This window comes from Geotrypetes seraphini, chromosome 11, assembly GCF_902459505.1.
Source record: "Geotrypetes seraphini chromosome 11, aGeoSer1.1, whole genome shotgun sequence".
Lineage (NCBI taxonomy): Eukaryota > Metazoa > Chordata > Amphibia > Gymnophiona > Dermophiidae > Geotrypetes > Geotrypetes seraphini.
In genome coordinates this window covers 120223850-120243576 of record NC_047094.1, presented here as the reverse complement: position 1 = coordinate 120243576, position 19727 = coordinate 120223850, and the positions used below count along the sequence as shown (strand labels likewise).

Sequence of the window (19727 nt, the reverse complement as noted above, 5' to 3'; positions counted from 1 at the left end):
GCCTCTGGATGATCTTTAGAAGCACCTTGCTGGCATGGGGGAATCAGGACGATTGTTCTGTAATTGGTACAGTCCCTGGCGTTGCCTTTCTTCATCAGTCCTTCAGCGATGTGCAGGTCCTCCAGGTCCTCTTTATTACATATACAAGCTTTTACTTCTTACTGTTTTTGTTTGTGTTGCTGAAATCATTCTTGTTTGAAAAATTTCTAGAGCATTGAATGGATAGATGTATACTCCATTGTTCGCTGGGAATGTCCAGTTTTCCGTTTTGTAAACTGCATCGATCCGTGAGGTTTGCGGTCTAGAAATGCAATGTAATGTGTGTGGGTGTGTGCTGAATTCCACGTAGGAATGCTGTAGAAGCACATCACTGTTCAATGTGATTGTGTCTAGGGTTGTTATGTATATGTGATGTGCTTGTGTAAGTGGAAGCTGTACATGCATATGGTCATAAGCCTGTATGCTACATTGGTTCGGCTGCGCACGAGTGGTTGTGTGTAAGGCTATTGCACGAGGGTGTGATTATGCAGATGTATTGTATGTGGCAATGCTTCCCTCAGCGTGAGAGGGAGGAAGGAATCAAATTTCATTTAATATCCTACCCCTTGCCTAAGAAGGGAGGGGGGCGTGGGGGAGAAGCAAAGTCGAGCCTTGTTAAAGGAAAACACGCAGCTTCTCTATCACAGTAATTTACTCCGCTGTAGACAATATGAAAAGAGAATTTTTTTTTTTTTTTTTTTTTGCCATCTCCAGGAGACGGAGTGAGCTCTCTCTCTCTCTTCCACAGATTTGCTGATATGAGATGCTAGCTAGGCAGGTGGTCTTAGTGAGGCATTAAGTGGGATATGTAGCTTTGATCCTGCAGTAATGCAGTTGTCGGGAGCACAGCGGTCCTGACTTCATCCGGAATTGCCTCTTCCTCTTCAGCTAAGCGGAGGGGGGCGGCTTTGCAAAGCCCCACTTTGACCTAGCTGCCAAGATACCCTTGCAGTGCAGAGTTTTGTTGGTCCCTCTTCTATTTAGAGGAAGACCCTGCTCCATTTGTCGTTCCAAATATTTTCTTTTAGTCCGTTCTGTTTCAGTGTGACGTCAACACTGGGATTGATGCTGTATCTGGCTCTGTAGAGATTTGTCGAAGTAACAAATAACCATCTGGAATTCATTTTGAAAAATAACACCTCTGTTTGTACACTTTATTAGTTTTTCTTTCAGCGGTAATAAAGTGCCCCAACAGCAATAAATGCATCTAGTTCTCTATTAAGAGTGTATAAGTCAGGAATGCAGAAGGAATATAAGAAAGATAAAAAGACGTGCAGATCATTGCAACATCCCCAAACCCCTTCTCTCCCCTATTCCTTACCCTGCAAAGTAGCCAATCCTGAACCAAATCACTCAATCGGCAGCGACGTTCGTGCTCCTGCCAGACTTCAGCTGTTCTGTAACAGGCATCCATGCCGTGCATATCCTACACCTCATAGGCAGCGGAACGCTTTTTTGTTTGGGGGGGGGAGGCAAAATCTCTGCCCAGACTCCTCCCAAGCCCCACCCCTGACCCCACCCCATAATAATGATAGTATTAATTGTAATACCATTTTTTTCCATTCATTTTTTCATATATACACACAATATAATCTTATTAACAATACATAACGGTTAAACACAAAATTAAACTGCACAAAGCACACTGTATGCTTCTCAACATTCATTCCTACCAGAACACCTGGCCTCGGTCACACATGCAGAACACAGATAATAATCCCTATACAAGCATATGACCACAAACTAAAAGTACTAATATACACAAACGAAACCCTATGATGCATTATAACACCTGAGAAATAGAAAGAAATTCATTTCATCCTGAACAGTGCAAAATATAGACAGCAGGTATAAATTCTCAAAACTGACACATTTCTCTTCCAAGAGTGTATTAAGCCTGGTATAGAAATCCTAGGATTCCTCTGTATCAGCCTGCTACAATACTCTTAACCCACATCTTAACCAATTTCCAGAAGCCCTGTACAGAGGTTTAAACTGTGTGCCACATTCCCCCTCCATTGTAAATCATCTCGCAGGTAAAATTGCATTGGGTTTAGCCAGAGACAGGCAAGCTCTATGTAAAACTCTGCACTGATGCTTGAAGATATTTGCAAATGTTGAGGATCTCTGAAAATCCTTTTTTGTGGGGCCTAGTAATTCATCCTCTCTCCTTTTTTTTCTGCCCGCTCACTCGGAACCCGTGTTAATATTTTTGGACAGGCAAACAGAAGAACACCTTGCCTTGGGATATAAGCAGACAAGCAAAAAGGCAAGGGAGGTGTCTTTTCAACCAATGATCGAGTCTTTATTCAAAATTCATAGTCCCAGCAAGGATCCCAGTTTCGGCGAGTGGTAGACACCTTCCTCAGGGGACATTACCGGGAATATGTAACACATGATAAAACATTTAAAATCATATAGGGTATCAAGACAAAAATATATATGTCACAGATTAACATAGTAAATGATGGCAGATAAAGACCTGAACAATCCATCCAATCTGCCCATAAGTTATGCTCATTAAAAAAATACATGATTAAATTCATTTCTCTCTTCTTTGATATTTCTGGGCCTAGACTGTAAAGTCTGATATTGTCCTAGGGGTTCCAAATGCTGAAGTTGCTGTCCAACCTCGCTCCAGCCTATCCAACCATCCCATTGTGTGCAAGATATCCACCATAAAGTCTGGCCAGTAACATCCTCCTAACTTTGTTAATGCCACTCAGTCTGTAGCATCTTCTAATCATTGTAAACCGCATAGAACGTCACGGTCCTGCGGTATATAAACTGTTATTAATATTTTTATTATCCTCATGTTCTATATTAGTGGAGTTCCAATCGATGCCCTCCCCAACCCACCCTATACCGAATCACCATATATGGGACACAGACAGTACAGGTCTGTCCAATACCGGCCTTAGTTCTTTAATTTACGTCCTTAATTTTCTAATTAGAGATCCTCTATTTTTATCCCACACTTTTTTGAATTCCATCACCATTTTCCTCTTCACCACTTCCCTCAGGAGGTCATCCACCCTCTCTGTGAAGAAGAATTTCCTAACTTTGCTCCTAAGTCTTCCTCCCTGTAACCTCAAATTATGCCCTCTAGCTTTACCATTTTTTTCTTCTCTGGAAAAGATTTGGTTCTATATTAATACGTTTCAAGTATTTAAAGGTCTGTATCATATCTCCCCTGTCCCTCCTCTCCTCCAGAGTGTACATATTTAGGTCTTCCAGTCTCTTCTCATACTTCTTTTGGTTCAAACCTCTTACCATTTTCGTTGCCTTCCTCTGCACCGCTTCAAGTCTTTTTATATCTTTCGCCAGATACGACCTCCAAAATTGAACACAATACTCCAAGTGTGGCCTCACCAACAATATAAAAGAAGCAATAAATGACCAACGTATGAACGTATGTGTCAATACAATGAACTGCTGATGTCACAGACATAGACAAAAGAACCAATAGTTCAAGTTCTCATTTGGAATGGTTGCACCAATAGTGATTATTGCAGCAATGTGAAAAGTGTCAACATGCCCAAGTGTGAACCAGTGGTAAGTTGCAGGAAAAAAAGAGGTAAGCATATTCAAGGAAATGAGCACTATTGGTTCAACCATTCAACTCCCACCCCCATCCCTCCTTACTATACCACTGTGCAACCAGTGTCACTCCTGCGTGTGTAGCAAATGAATTACTTCTTCCATTAAAGGCCTGCTTGAAGAGCCAAGCTTTCACCCGCTTGACCCTACAAGGTTTTCTATTTTACAGTAAGAGAAAACTCTTGAAATAGGGTCCAGTTCAATGGCCCTATGTCCTTTCCTACCCAACTCCTTAAGCATAAGGTAAATTTGCACCCAGTGACCTTACTCTTAGGCTCAGTGTGTGCGGCTCTGCCTCATGCTTATTCATTTTGGGCCTCCTGAAATCCAGATTAGGCAGGGAAGCATCTGGGTTAAGAACCACAAGTCCAGTGTGATTATGAGAATGTAATGCAATTGAATTCTTTTCTGGCACTAGGCATCATTTAATAAAACTCGGTAATCTCTGGAAATGGTAATCAGTCATCTGGAACTGATTGCGTTTCACAAAAGTATTAACAGCCCTGAACATTTTGTCCCCTTTCCTCTCCCAAATCTTCCTCTTAAAAGCTTTAAGAAGGGTTTGAGGGGTCTGTGTTTTCTGAGTTTCTTATTGGTTCCGTCCACCCTAGATCATCCTTCTTCAATCTCATTCATTTCAGGGATTATGGGCCTTGAGTATTAAGGTTTATTATCATGAATATTCATTAGGTATCTTTCCATATAATAATGCAAATTTAAATGAGCATTGCTAACTTGGTCATCATATAAAGCTTAGGACTAGGGGTGGCTATCTCAGCTTTTTTTTCTTTCCAATTTAAGGCTTCCACAAAGTACGCCTTTGAATTTCTCTTAAATGCTCATGTAGAATTTATGATGCTCCTGAAATATTATATCAAAAGGACATTGCATTTACATTGGACTTTCTCTTCTTTATGCATTCAGCAATAAAAAGCAATTTTACACATCACCTGCTGTGCAGTTGCCAGTTTTATCAGATGTCCTGGGTTTTACTGGAGAGCCACCAGTTTTGGGTTTTGAGAGCTAAATTCATCTCAGGTCTCTGTTTGTGCATCAGTTTGCTGACAGAGCAGGACTTCCCAAGCTTGTCCTGCAGATCTCCTTAGCCAGTCAGATTTTCAAGATATCCATGATAAATATGCTTGGAATTAAGCTACATATACAGGGGTTTTAATGTAGGCAAATGTATTTTAGGTGCATTCATTGTAGATATCCTGCAAATCCAATTGGTTGTGGGATAACCAAGCAGAACAGGCTTGGGAAGAATCTGATCTGATAAGAAGCAAAGCAATTTAACTTCTCCCTCTCCATGTGTGCTCTCCTGGCTCACTTAGTACTGCTTAAATTCTGTAAGCTCCTTCTAGTATTACTGGGGCCTTTCTAGTCAGGTGTAGAGTGCAACTTATTGATACTGGATTTTTATGTTCAAAATCATTGAATATCTTAATTCATTCACTTGTAATGTCTAAATTAGACTACTGTAATGTTCTATTTACAGGTCTGTCACAGAAAGAAATTAAACGATTACAAATAATCCAGAACTCCGCAATTAAATTAATCTATAAGGCTAAAAAATTTGATCATGTCACACCCCTGCTTAAGAAAGCACACTGGCTCCCAGTAGCACATAGAATAGTATTTAAACAATGTTTACTCATTTTTAAAGCTTTAGAACATAAAACTCCTGCCTTTATATTTAGACTTTTAATACCCTATACTTCCTCTAGATCTCTTAGATCTCAAGATCAGCAACTTTTAGCTATTCCCTCACTAAAAGTTATTAACACAAGGCGTAACACTATCTTTTCTATAACTGCTCCTCAATCTTGGAACAATCTTCCATTGTACATAAGACAAGAAAAAAACTTAACAAAATTTAAGTCAGAACTTAAAAGTTTTCTATATATTGACTCCTTTAATAACTGATCTTTCTTTCTTTTTTCTCCGCATCCATAATTCAAAAGGTCAATTGTCTTTGTCCCCCTTCCTATTGTTTTTCCCCTGAATTTAAATTTGAATTAGTGATTGTATTATCGAATGTAACCATTAAATATTTTTCCTTTTGTTTCACTATAACCTATTTAAATTACCTTTAAATGTAATGTTATTTGTGTTATGTGTATTTTAGATAATTATATGTTTAATTTAATAATTGCAAGTGTGTCACCAACTATTTTACTTGTACATCGCCTTGAATTTTGAATTGGCGATTAATCAAAATACCTAATAAACTTGGAACTTGGATACTGGAAAGGAAATAGCTCCGAGATATCCAATCATCTTCTCAGCACCCAGGGCAAGATTAATTCTTCGAGGGGCCCTAGGCACACAAGTACACTGCTCCCCCCGGGCTTGCCACGCTCATGCCCCACCCACACCTCACCCCCATTTATCTGTTTTCTTATTTCCTTTTTTTTAAAATTCAAAACAAAGATTAGCATGCCAGTGCACAGTTTTTCTTCTATGCAACCCCTGAACATCTCTGAACAAATCCCCTTCCTTCCCTTCCCACCTACTTACCCGGGACATTAACTCTGAACCCTTTCAATACGTATATAAAAGCGTTCAGCTATATTGTAAAGCAGCAATACTATCCAAAATAAGTCTATATTAATAACCAAGTTTACATCACCTAACTGCCTCACTCTACATCAGGGGTGTCAAACTCAATTACATAAGGGGCCGAAACCTGAAAAAAAGGCTAAGTCGCGGGTCAAATTTTTAATTAAGATACTTAGGGATCCTTTTATTAAGGTACGCTTACTGATTTTGTGCACGCTAAATGTGCATCTTAATAGAAGGACCCCTAAGTGACTAAGGCTTAGTCTTAGCAGACATATAGGGTTAACAACATCTCCAACCCCACACCAGCTCTGTGGTGTAAACAAAATAAATATTGTAATCACAAAACAGAAAATAAAATGATTTATTCTACCTTATGTTGGCCCCACGTTCTGCTTGTCTTCTGATAACTTGCTTGCCAGGGTCTCCTGCCCATTTGTCATTTTCTTCTTTCTCTGTGCTATCCATCCATCTTCCATCTCTGTCCTCCCCTTCCGTTTCCCTTCCCTCCCTCGGAGGTCTGGCATCTTTACTTTTTTTCGTGTCCATATCCGCAGCTTCAGCAATGGACCCCACCATCCCTAGATCCATCTGTCCTTTTCTCAACTACCCTTTCATCCAGCATCCCTCCATCCTCCCCCCCCCCCAGGGTCCATCATCTCTCCGTTTCTCTTCCCAATTACCCTGTCCTATGCCCCTTCCAGAAACTGTATGCCTCCCCCTTCCATCTTTCCCTTCACCCCCATTGGTCTGGCATCCATCTTCTTCCATTCCCTCCTCAAATGATCTGGCATCTCTCTCCTCACCTCTTCTTCTCTTCCCTCGAAGACCGATATTTGACACTCCCTGCTTTATAGAACAGACCAATGGTTCTTAAACCAGTCCTGGGGGACCCCCAGTAGAGGTCTGAACAGGGATCGCGGGAATCCCGCGGGTCCCGCGGGAGTGCCAGGGGAATCCTCCCTAACCCATGGGACTCCCACGGGGATCCCCCTCTGGCCCACGGGACTCTCACGGGGACCCCCTTCTAGCCAATGGGATTCCCACGGGGATGGAAGGCTTTGGAAGCAGGGTTCATCCATATAATATAATGGACACGTCAGCCTTAGTAAAAGAGGGTGTTTATAAGTTAATTACCTGAACAGAAAATAAAAAAAGGGTTCCACCAAAGAGATTCCACAAGGAAAACAGCAGCGCAAACACAAAAGAAACTGTGGAATTGATGATCCTGTCAGAAGTAATTGCTGCTTTTTATGGGGACGGGCGGGGATGGAGGTAATTCCTTGTGGGGATGGGTGGGGACGGAGGGATCCTGACGGGGATGGGTGGGGACGGAGAGGATCCTGGCGGGGACAGGCGGGGATGGGTGGGATTTCTGTCCCCTTGCAACTCTCTAACCCCCAGTCAGTCGGGTTTTCAAGATATCACTAATGAATATGCATAAGGCAGATTTGCATATAATAGAGGTGAGAGGCATGCAAATCTGCCTCAGGCTTATTCATTAGGGATAGCTTGAAAACCCGACTGGCTGGGGGGTCCCCAAGGACAGGTTTAAGGACCACTGGAATAGACTCCTACCAGGCACCCAGTTATAGTATTTCTGTGACTAGAGTTTACCACATCTAGACAAGTCTGAAACTATACCCATGATCAATGGAGTCTCCTTTGTACGAAGCTGCTGATATATTCAGGAACACAGCTCACCCTTGAGCTTGTACATGCTTCCCTGATCAGCCCCTCTCCCTGTTGTTTTTTATCCCCAGGGGTTCTTAAACCATTCAACCATCTGCCCCTGGTTCCCAACAGCTTGCCAGGCAGTGCCAGTGCATTGCAGATTGATTAAAAACAACAGGCAAGCTGAGTAATCCATTCCTACTGTAATAAGCCACGAGTCATTGAGCTCCACCTGTCAGCAGTGGCTATGGGCACAGGAAGAATGAATCGTTCCTTCAAAGGACATAGATCTCTCTTTTTACCCTGCCAAGGATAGACACTGATGCGGGGGTCTCATGCTGTCCTTCCTAATTCCTTGCTTCCTCCCAGATCAGAGACTCATGGCCACATGTCTTCTTTTTTTCCTCTGATCTCCTTGCTTCCCCTCCTTGCTTCCCCCTCCGACTGCCCCTCAAGTCCTCCAGATACTTTCTCTGCCTTTGCTTGGGGGCTGAAGCAGCCTGTCCCAGAACCTGTCAATCAATGCAGTGCAGCAGATACCTTTCCAAGAAGGTTGCTGTTGCATCATCCCATCCAGAGGGGATGCCCCTTAGTTCTAAATGGCATGGGCTTTATTCCAGTGGTTCCCAACCCTGTCCTGGAGGACCCTCCAGGCCAATTGGGTTTTCAGTCTATCATTAATGAATATGCATGAGAGAGATTTGCATATAATGAAAGTGACAGGCATGCATATCTGCTCCATGCATATTCATTAGGGCTATCCTGAAAACCCGATTGGCCTGGGGTCCTCCAGGACAGGGTTGGGAACCACTGCTTTAATAATAACTTTATTCTTTTATACCACCATAACCAAAAGTTCTAGTCGGTTTACACTAAAAAGAGCTGGACAATCAGCGAAATACAATAATACAGTAAAAAATACAAATATTTATAAAATAGAATTTCAATAATAAAACTCTCATTAAGTAATAAACTGATCGAACAAAGTGGTCTTAATTCCGAAAACAGCAATAGGATAATAACATAGCTTGCTGAATACATTTACCTAACCAAGATTGTTGCCTAGGGTCCTATCTAAGAAGGTCTTATATCTACACTAGAGAATGACACGGTGACATAATTCATCACCGTTCCCGTCCCCGCGGATAACCGCGGGAAATAATCCCATGTCATTTTTAGTGTCTATTTCAGCCTCAGTCCTTCTACACCAGCATTCTTCAAAGCAAAGCTTGAGGGTCAGTGGTTGTGGCCATTCATACTCTGATTCTTCCCTCTCTCTTTAAAGAATGACATGAAGATGGTTTCCCGCGGGGACGGGAACGGTGATGAATTTTGTCACCGTGTCATTCTCTACACCCATTCATTTTTGGATAAGCAAATAAATAGAAGTTTCTAGTTTCTCTTGATGGTCTATGCAACACAAAATGAGGAAAAAGGTAAGCTGGAGACAATCCCGATATCAGCTTAAAGCAGATACAGGAAAATTTGAATAATACTCTACTTCACAAATGAAGCGCGCCCCCCCCCCCAAAAAAAAAAAAAAAATGAAGTAGAGATGCCGACATGTCCACTGTTCGCAGTACGTTTTAAGTTCACTATTGTCCCCTGAGGAAGACGATGTCATCATTGAAACTTGGATCCTAGTCGGGACTGTGTTTGGGTGTTTTAACAATTTTTAGGATTTTATTATTGTTTCATGGTATTAACCATTAATGAAAGACATTGTGACCTTTAGTTGGACTTGACATCTCCAGTGCCTCGTTTCGTTGTTTGTGGTTTAATATTAAGACAGGTGTAGAGAGAGCTCATTCAAAAGTAAATGTTCTAGACTTTTAAAAAAACTAACTTTGTTCAGATGGTGGATTAGAAACATAGAAACATAGAAATAGACGGCAGATAAGGGCCCACGACCCATCTAGTCTGCCCACCTTAATGTCCCTCCCCTACCTTTGCCCTGTGAATAGATCCCATGTGCCGATCCCATTTGGCCTTAAAATCAGGCACGCTGCTGGCCTCAATCACCTGTAGTGGAAGACTATTCCAGCGATCAACCACTCTTTCAGTGAAAAAGAATTTCCTGGTGTCACCTCGTAGTTTCCCGCCCCTGATTTTCAACAGATGCCCTCTTGTTGTCGTGGGACCCTTGAAAAAGAAGATATCTTCCTCCGCCTCGATGCGGCCCGTAAGATACTTGAACGTCTCGATCATGTCCCCCCTCTCTCTGCGCTCCTCGAGCGAGTATAGCTGTAATTTGTCAAGCCGTTTTTCGTATGGTAGATCCTTGAGTCCCATCCGGGTGGCCATTCTTTGCACCGACTCCAGTCTCAGCACATCCTTGCGATAATGCGGCCTCCAGAATTGCACACAGTATTCCAAGTGGGGCCTCACCAAGGATCTATACAATGGCATAATGACTTCCGCCTTACGACTGACGAAACCCCTTCGTATGCAGCCCATGATTTGTCTTGCCTTGGACGAAGCCTGCTCCACTTGATTGGCAGACTTCATGTCCTCACTGACGATTACCCCCAAGTCTCGTTCTGCTACCGTTTTTGCTAGGATCTCGCCATTAAGGGTATAAGACTTGCATGGATTCTGGCTGCCCAGGTGCATAACTTTGCATTTTTTGGCATTGAAGTTGAGTTGCCATGTCCTAGACCATCGCTCCAGTAGGAGTAGGTCGTGCATCATGTTGTCGGGCACTGAATCTTCGTCTGTTGTGCATTTGCCCACTACATTACTCAGTTTGGCGTCATCGGCGAATAATGTTATTTTACCTCGAAGCCCTTCTGCCAAGTCTCTTATAAAGATGTTGAATAGGATTGGGCCCAAGACTGAGCCCTGTGGTACTCCACTAATCACCTCCGTCATTTCGGAGGGGGTGCCGTTCACCACCACCCTTAGGAGCCTACCTCCAAGCCAGCTCCCAACCCATTTCGTCAATGTGTTACCTAATCCTATAGAACTCATCTTGCTCAATAACCTGCGGTGTGGTACGCTATCGAATGCTTTGCTAAAGTCCAGGTACACGATGTCCAGGGACTCCCCTATATCCAGCTTCCCCGTTACCCAGTCAAAGAAGCTGATCAGGTTGGATTGGCAGGATCTCCCCTTAGTAAATCCATGTTGTCGGGGATACCGTAGATTCTCCTCATCCAGGATCTTATCTAATTGGTGTTTGATTAGAGTTTCCATTAGTTTGCTCACTATCGATGTTAGACTCACTGGTCTGTAGTTTGCTGTCTCCATCTTTGAGCCTTTCTTGTGGAGTGGAATGACGTTAGCCGTCCTCCAGTCCAACGGGACGCTGCCTGTACTAAGGGAGAGGTTGAAGAGCGCGGACAGTGGCTCCGCCAAGACATCACTCAGCTTCCTAAGCACCCTGGGGTGCAGGTTGTCCGGCCCCATTGCTTTGTTAACCTTGAGCTTTGACAGCTCACCGTAGACACTGCTGGGCGTAAACTCAAAGAATTACGTCAAAGAATTGTTGTCTAAATGGGAACATCTAGAAGAAGTAGGAAAGCAGTGGGCAAAACTGAAAGGATCTATTATAAGGGCAACAAACCCATTTTGTAAGGAGGAAAAGAAGGCAGCTTTGGTTCTCAAAAGTAGTGACTGAGAAGGTAGAAAAAAAAGAAGAGGTTAGCTTTCATAAACTACAAAAGATCACAGAAAGAGAAAGGCAAAAATATCTGGAAAAGTTAAGAGGTTGGTCGAGTAGTCAGGAAAGCAAAGATGCAAATAGAAGAAAAAAAATAGCCGATATGGTTAAAATGGAGGGACAAGGCTTTTTTTTTTTTTTTTTTTAAGATATATTAGTGATAGGAAGAAGTGCAAAAGTGGTATTTTGAGATGAGTCAGGAGTGGTACCGGAGGACTGGAGAAGGATGGAGGTGGTTTTTCGCCACAAAATACATAGACAAATATAATAATAAGTAGACAAAATATGGTCTGTAGAACAATGGAGTCAAAGTGAGACATCGTTCCTTGCGACTCAGACAAAATAATTCAAACTACAACTGGGAACCTAACTCACTCTGAAACTGTGTCCCATGACGACATCACCAAGATACTAGACACTATTTGCTCATCTGGCGCAAACTTAGACCCCTGCCTGCCACACTTCCTAGTGGCTGTGAAAGGTGCCTTTGTAGACTCCATCCTTCCTCTCATCATCACCTCTCTACAAATAGGCAAAGTGCCCACAAACTAGAAGTCAGCAATCATCAGACCGATGTTGACAAAACCCACACTCAATCCTAGTGTACCCAGCAAGTTTAGACCTGTCTCCAACCTACCCTTCATCTCCAATATCCTTGAAAAAACATTGTTGAACTAATTACACTCTTTCATCGACAAATAAGGAGCCCTATTCACCTTCTATTTGGGATTCAGGAAATTCCACAGTACCGAAACTATACTTCTCGACATCATCGATGACCGCAGGAAATTCATGGTAAAGGTTATTGATATTCTTCTGGTGCTGCTGGATCTCAGTGCAGTGTAAGACACTATTGACCATCCTCTCCTCCTTGCACAGCTCTCTGAAAATGGTATCCGAGATGATGCATTATGATGGTTCGCCTCCTTCTATAGATCCCAAAGCGTACTGCTCAATTATGCATTATCCGAAACCTCAACTGATCAAATACAGTGTTTCACAGGGGGCTCTACTATCCCTTCTATTATTCAATCTCTACATTAGACTTGTCCTAGACATATCCTGCAAATACCAAATACAGATTCACTTCTTCACGGGTGACATCCAACTATACCTACTGTTAGGAGAAATCAGTAATGCCCAGATTGCAAAACTCCTAAATTGCCTCTCAGAAAACAAAAACTGGATGTCCATCAACAAATTACAACTGAACACCTCCAAAATGGAACTCCTTTGGATCCACAAAGAACACTGCAACTACATCCATTTCTCTCTATGCTGGAACTCAGCTACCATAACTGTAAAAGACCAAGTGCATAGCTTAGGAATACTCCTTGATTCCAACCTATCAATTTCCAATCATATCTCTCAGGTGGTATCTTCCTCATTTTACTAACTGTGTCAACTCTGGAAAATAAAAACTACTTTTCTGAATCTGACTTCACCCAACTACTCTATGCCTTAATCCTCTCCTGCATGGACTACTGCAAAACTCTATTCAACGATCAAGAATGTACATCTCCAATGTGTACAAAATGCTGCATTCAGACTACAAAAAAAACCCCTCCGTGCCCATGACCCTGTCTCCAAGGTTTTATCGTCAGCTCACTGGCTGCCCTTAGCCAAATGCTGTGTCTTCAAAGGCCTGATGCGAGCATTCAAATCCTTACATGGCATGGCACCAGGCTACGTGACAACCGAGCTTCCCCCCATATATTCCGAACAGGTCCCTTCGCTCCTAGGATGAAATATGCCTCAAAACACCCCCTGGCTGTGCCCTTCAACTGCAAACCACTAAACGACATTCCTACTCCCACTTCATACCGAGCCACTGGAATCAACTCCCCCCATAGATTAGATCCCTTGAAGGACTCCTCAACTTTAGGAAAGCGATAAAAACAGATCTCTTCACCTAACTCCCCCACCCATGTCTGATAGATTACAAAGAAATGTACATTAATACGAGATCCTTGGTATGTATCATGTTAGGATAAAGACTTGTATTGAAAAATCTTGCACTGGAACTATGACAAATTTAACCTGTAAACTATATATTATGGATATTGGTATTGGATCCCTAGTATGTGTCGAGTTAGGATAAAAACTTGTACCTGAAAAAAACTTGTACTGAAACTATGGCAAATTGTAACCTGTTAACTGTGTATTTTGCATGTTGACCTGTAACCCATCCAGGGCTCTTTGGGGAGGACACGATAGAAAATAATTAAATAAAAATGGACGTAAGGAAGAAGTAGGGAACTTACAGGCTGGTAAGTCTGACTTCTGTGGTAAGTAAATGAATGGAAATACTTTTAAAACAGAGAATAGTGATGTTTCTGGAATCCAGTGGATTACAGGACCGGAGGCAACATGGATTCACTAGAGGTAGGTCTTGTCAGAGAAATCTGATCAATTCTTGGACTGGATGACCAGAGAATTGGAGAGAGGGAGTGTGCTAGATGTGGTGTATTTAGATTTTCACAAAGCCTTTGACAGTGTTCCATCCGGAAATCTAATAAATAAACTGAGTGCCCTCGGGATGGGCCCCAAAGTAATGGACTGGGTCAGGAACTGGTTGCGTGGAAGGCGACAGAGGGTAGTGGCCAACGGAGATGGGATGTTACCAGTGGTGTGCCTCAAGGTTCAGTTCTTGGGCCTGTTCTTTTTAACATTTCTGTAAGCAATATTGCTGAAGGGCTGTCGGGTAAGATTTGCCTCTTTGCAGATGACACCAAAACCTGCGATAGAGCAGCTAATGCTGATCGTATGAATAACATGACAAGGGACCTAGAAGACAAATTTGAAATTTGGCAGCTAAGATTTAATGCTAAGAAATGCAAGGTCATGTATTTGGGATGCAAAAGCCCGAGGGAGTGGTACAGTTTAAGGGGTGAAGAACTTTTGTGCATGAATGAGGAGAAGGACTTGGGTGTGATTGTATGTGAAGATCTTAAGGTGGCCAAACAGGTTGAAAAAGGGACGGTAAAAACTAGAAGGATGCTAGGGTGCATAGGGAGAGGTATGGCCAGTAGGAAAAAGGAAGTATTGATGCCCCTCTATAAGACTCTGGTGAGACCTCATTTAGAATATTAAGTACAATTCTGGAGACCACACCTTCAAAAAGATAAAGTTTCAAGTTTATTAGGATTTTATATACCACCTATCAAGGTTATCTAAGCGGTTTTAACAATCAGGTACTCAAGGATTTTCCCTCTCTGTCCCGGTGGGCTCACAATCTATCTAACGTACCTGGGACTATGGAGGATTAAGTGACTTGCCCAGGGTCACAAGGAGCAGCGCGGGGTTTGAACCCACAACCCCAGGGTGCGGAGGCTGTAGATCCAACCCCTGTGCCACACACTCCTCCTAAAGATATAAAAAGGATGGAGATGGTCCAGAGGAAGGCTACTAAAATAGTCAGTGGCTTTCATCATAAGGTGTATGGGAGAAGACTTAAAGATCTCATTATGTATACTTTGGAAGAAAGGTGGGAGAGGGGAGATATGATAGAGACATTTAAATACCTACGTGGCGTAAATGTGCATGAGGCGAGTCTCGTTCATTTGAAAGGAAGCTCCAGAATGAGAGGGTATAGGATGACATTAAGAGGTGATAGGCACAGGAGTAATCTAAGGAAATACTTTTTTTTTTTTATAGAAAGGGTGGTGGATGCATGGAATAATCTCGCAGTAGAGGTGGTGCAGACAAAGACTATGTCTGAAATCAAGAAAGCGAGGGACAGGCAAGAGATGGAGATAGTGGTTGTTTCGGATGGGCCGACTAGATGGGCCATTGGCCTTTATCTGCTGGCATGTTTCTATGTTTCAAGAAGATATGCAGATCTTTTAAGGATCTTCATTCCAGGGGCAATGTGTTCCAAAGCAAAGCTGCTCGATTTCCAAATGATCGTTCCAACATTTTCTTATATAGTATGTTTTTGTTTTTTTTGTTTTTTTTGCATGGGAGAAATATAATATCAAGTCATTTTTCAATCTGAAGTTTTAAACCTTGCTGGGAATTCTGTTAGCAATGTCATACAAGCAGGGGCTTATTCCTGTATAATTCTAAATATTAGGCTACAAAGTTTACATTTTTTTAAAGACCTCCACTGGCAACCCGTGAAGTTGATACAATAAAAGTGTTGCTTTATTTTCTAGAACGCTCAGGGACTGTCTCTTTTATTTTTGCTTGTTTTGTGTTTACTTGTCTGGCTTGGCACCGGGTTGCTGGCTGCGGACTGGCTTTTGAGCAGCATTCTGCTAATGAGCGTCACCTATGGTGGGTTTTCAGCAGGCCGTCCTGCCTCAGCAGGCAGGTGTCCATTCCTACTGGCCTAGTGCACAACTCATGCCTGTATTTTTAGCAGTGGGAGCGGTATTATATGAAACCAAAACAATCTGACCTCGAACTGATATTTGAATGGCAAGGGACAAAAAGGACCCTATTAAAACCATTTGAAATCTATAGAGAAAAATCTTTGCTTTATTTTTTTTTTTTTTGTATTCTCAATTCAGCTCTCTAGGGACCAGTTCAGCGTGTGTTTTCTCCTATTTGGTGTTTATGGGAGAAGCCTTTGATTTACCGAGCCTAAGGTTACGGACCATTTATTCTGCTTTTTTTTGAAGCCGTCTTTTATGCGTTTTCTAAATTCTATATTTATAATTCCAAAGAAAAACAAGGCAAAATTATGAGTCTGAGTAAATAGGCAAAAATAAAGGAGGAAAGCCTGTGTACATAGATGACAAAAAGGCAACTCAAAAGAAAAGAAATTAGCAAGCATAATAACTTACAAGAAGACTGCAACTGTGAATGAGGAAGCCAAGATGATATAAAAAGGAAATATGAAAGGGAAGAAAAAACGAGAAACATTTTCTCTTACAGTGATATGTATGTATTAAAAAAATATATATATAAATATATATATATACACACACACATACATCAAATAAATAAATATATATATATATATATATATACACACATATATACATACATATCACTACGAAGGTGCGCTAGGGTTTTTAGCGCAAACACAAAATTACTGCGCGGTAGCTGAAAATCTACCACCTCCTAAAAAGGAGGCGATAGTGGCTAGCGCGCTCGGGAATTTAACGCATGCTATTGATAAAAGCGGACGGCATAATTTGAGGTTGAGGAGTGGTAGATTCAAGAGTAATGTTAGGGAATTCTTTACGGAAAGGACGGTTGATGCCTGGAATGCGCTCCTTGGGAGGGTGAGGGGTGGAGAGGAAAACGGTGACAGAGCTCAAACAAACGTGAGATGGATTTTTAAGCAGAAACTAATGGGTATATATTGAAGGAACCAAGGCCAGTACTGGGCAGACTTGCACGGTCTGGGTCCCGTTTATGGCCATTCAGTTGAGGACGGGCTGGGGGACGCTTTGATGGCTAGGATGGTTTAGATGGGCTGGAGTGAGCTTTGACGGAGACTTCAGTAGATGGGACCTAAGCACGCTACCGGGCAGGGCTCTGGGTTTCTGGCACAGAAATATCTAAGAGAAAGAACCATTTAAATTATTAATTTATTGAGCATGTATGGTTAGGCAGACTGGATGGACCATTTGGGTCTTTATCTGGCATCATTTACTATGTTACTATGGGTTTAAAAAAAAAACACCAAAAAAACCAGAAGAGGGATAATGAAGAGCTGCAAAGTGAATGTTCTAGTAAATGAAGAAGAGAGTACTTGAGAATGGAGAGGAAGCCAATGAAATAACTTGAGAAGGGGATTGCGTCAATGTGTAGTGAAACTGGTGGAAGATATATCATGCAGCTGAATTTAGAATACGAGACTGGCATGGTGATGGATAAGGGTGTATTGCTAGATGCGCCAGGTTCCAGGTGTAAATACAGATATCCATCTTTTTGGACATTAATGTCCTCCTGATCCCTTCTGCAATTGGAGTTGTACATCCATGACATGATCGAAACATTCAGGGTAGATAAGGACAGGTTGTTCACTTTCTCCAAGGTAGGGAGAATGAGAGGGCACTCTCTAAAGTTGAAAGGGGATAGATTCCGTACGAACATAAGGAAATTCTTCTTCACCCAGAGAGTGGTAGAAAACTGGAACGCTCTTCCGGAGTCTGTCATAGAGGAAAACACCCTACAGGGATTCAAGACAAAGTTAGACAAGTTCCTGCTGAACCAGAATATACGCAGATAGGGCTAGTCTCAGTTAGGGCGCTGGTCTTTGACCAGAGGGCCAACGCATGAGCGGACTGCTGGGCATGATGGACCACTGGTCTGACCCATCAGCGGCAATTCTTATGTTTATACTTTTGGTCCTTTCCCTAGTCCCATTCAGAGCATGTCCATACCACTCCCCTATGCCCTATGGGCAGTTTTATTCTGGCTGTATAAATTCCGAATCTGGACATCCACAATATGGATTTCTAAATGCCGTTGTTTAGTCATCCAAAACACAAATTGCTCTTCTAAAATAAGCACCTTAACGCCTACCCATTCTACACCTAGGCCCACCCAATATTTTCTGTCTGATTTTGCTACTGAATCAAGAGTTTTAGGTCAAGGTGGATGAGGATTAATTAAAGAACATTGAATGTGGCCAGGAAAAAAAAAAATCACTGAAGGTTTTGGTGAGGACTATTTATTTAGAATGTAGAAGGCAAAATCCAGATTAGCCGTGGATCCAAAATGATATGAGATGAAAGAAAGTCTCGTTTTTTTGTTTTTTTTTCTTTCACTATGCCCACTTCTTATCTACCTTTCCTATAAACGGCATTCCATATATTGACTTTAACTTATTATGATGCAAACCACTCTGCTATGGTGTTTGACGTGGTGATATACCAGTATTAAGCCTAATAAACCATAAGACAATGGGGGTGAAAAGCACATTCAAAAACAAAGAAGGAATGGGGTAGTAGTCAACGGGGCAGGAGAAGTTCATTGACGATTTTGGAAGCACTCTGTTTTTGGACGGAGGACAGATACCATTGGCCCAGCATCCATGAGCCAGTGAGGGTGGGAAAGTGAGTTGGTGGGCAGAAACAGGGTGGGTGTGTGTGTGGGGGGGGAGGGAGGCCATAAATTAAGAATTAAATATAGAATGATAGGAATAAATTATAATAAAGAAAGGTGTGGGGATTGTAAGGGACGGGTGAGGAGGAATGGTGAGGAGAAGGGAGCAGGATGATTGACTGAGGAAAGGTTTATATGGGTGGGGAATAAGCTGATAAATCTAAGGTGTTTAGGCGGGAAGTGGTTTTTCTTTTGTTTGTGTGGTGAGGTGGTTGTGAACTCTGAGGGGAGGGAAATTTGCCCCACCTGACCCTCCTGCAGGGGAGGAGGGTTGCAAAAGGGATTGGGGATGGAAAAGGGAGGGCAGTTAGGGGAGTGGGGAAAAAAGGAAGGATGAAAGGTACAAGTTCTTAATCGGTTAAAGGGGTAATACTTGGGGGTGTATTGTTGAAAGTTAAGTGGGGCTCATATGCGACACCACCATGTGTAGAAGCATGACCCGGCAGCACCGTGGGTTGTGTTGTGGGTTGGGATTGATGCTGATGTATTAGTGGGGGAGAATTGTATATTGTGGTTATTGTTACTTGTACGTTGTGTTGGAATCGATGTTGGATTGTTCAATAATGCTGCCACTGAATCAAAGATTTATTGTGCAGTTTGGAGTTTAGTTTATAGGAGCATGAAGGGTGAATGAGATTGCAAGTTCCAATGTTAATGGCAGTGCCTGCCTATCACCCAGGGGCTGCAAACACTCCCTGCACAGCCAAGAAAATTGAAGACCTATCCTAGGACTGCACTGCAAGTCTACCACTGGGCTGGCTTATTAAACATTTAGTAAGCCAAAATATTGTTAATTGGTCTGAATGAAAAAGATAAAGATCACTCTACACCAGGGGAAGGGAACTCCGGTCCTCGAGAGCCGTATTCCAGTCGGGTTTTCAGGATTTCCCCAATGAATAGGCATGAGATCTATTTGCATGCACTGCTTTCAATGCATATTCATTCATTGGGGAAATCCTGAAAACCCGACTGGAATACGGCTCTCGAGGGCCGGAGTTCCCTACCCCTGCTCTACACATTCAGCCAAGTAGGTACCACTACCTAAAACATCTTGGCTCATGTTTATAAACTAATGAACCACCTCTGTCTGGCCTGAGTGGCTCTCTTCCGTTACTTGGGTTTATCA

General features: G+C 42.3%; 1 protein-coding gene across 5 annotated transcripts in view; it reads left to right on the top strand.

The window, feature by feature from the left end:
* Window positions 1-19727, top strand: part of CDH22 (cadherin 22) — a 393963-nt gene that overhangs the window by 60949 nt on the left and 313287 nt on the right. The gene's annotated exons all lie outside the window — the stretch shown is intronic.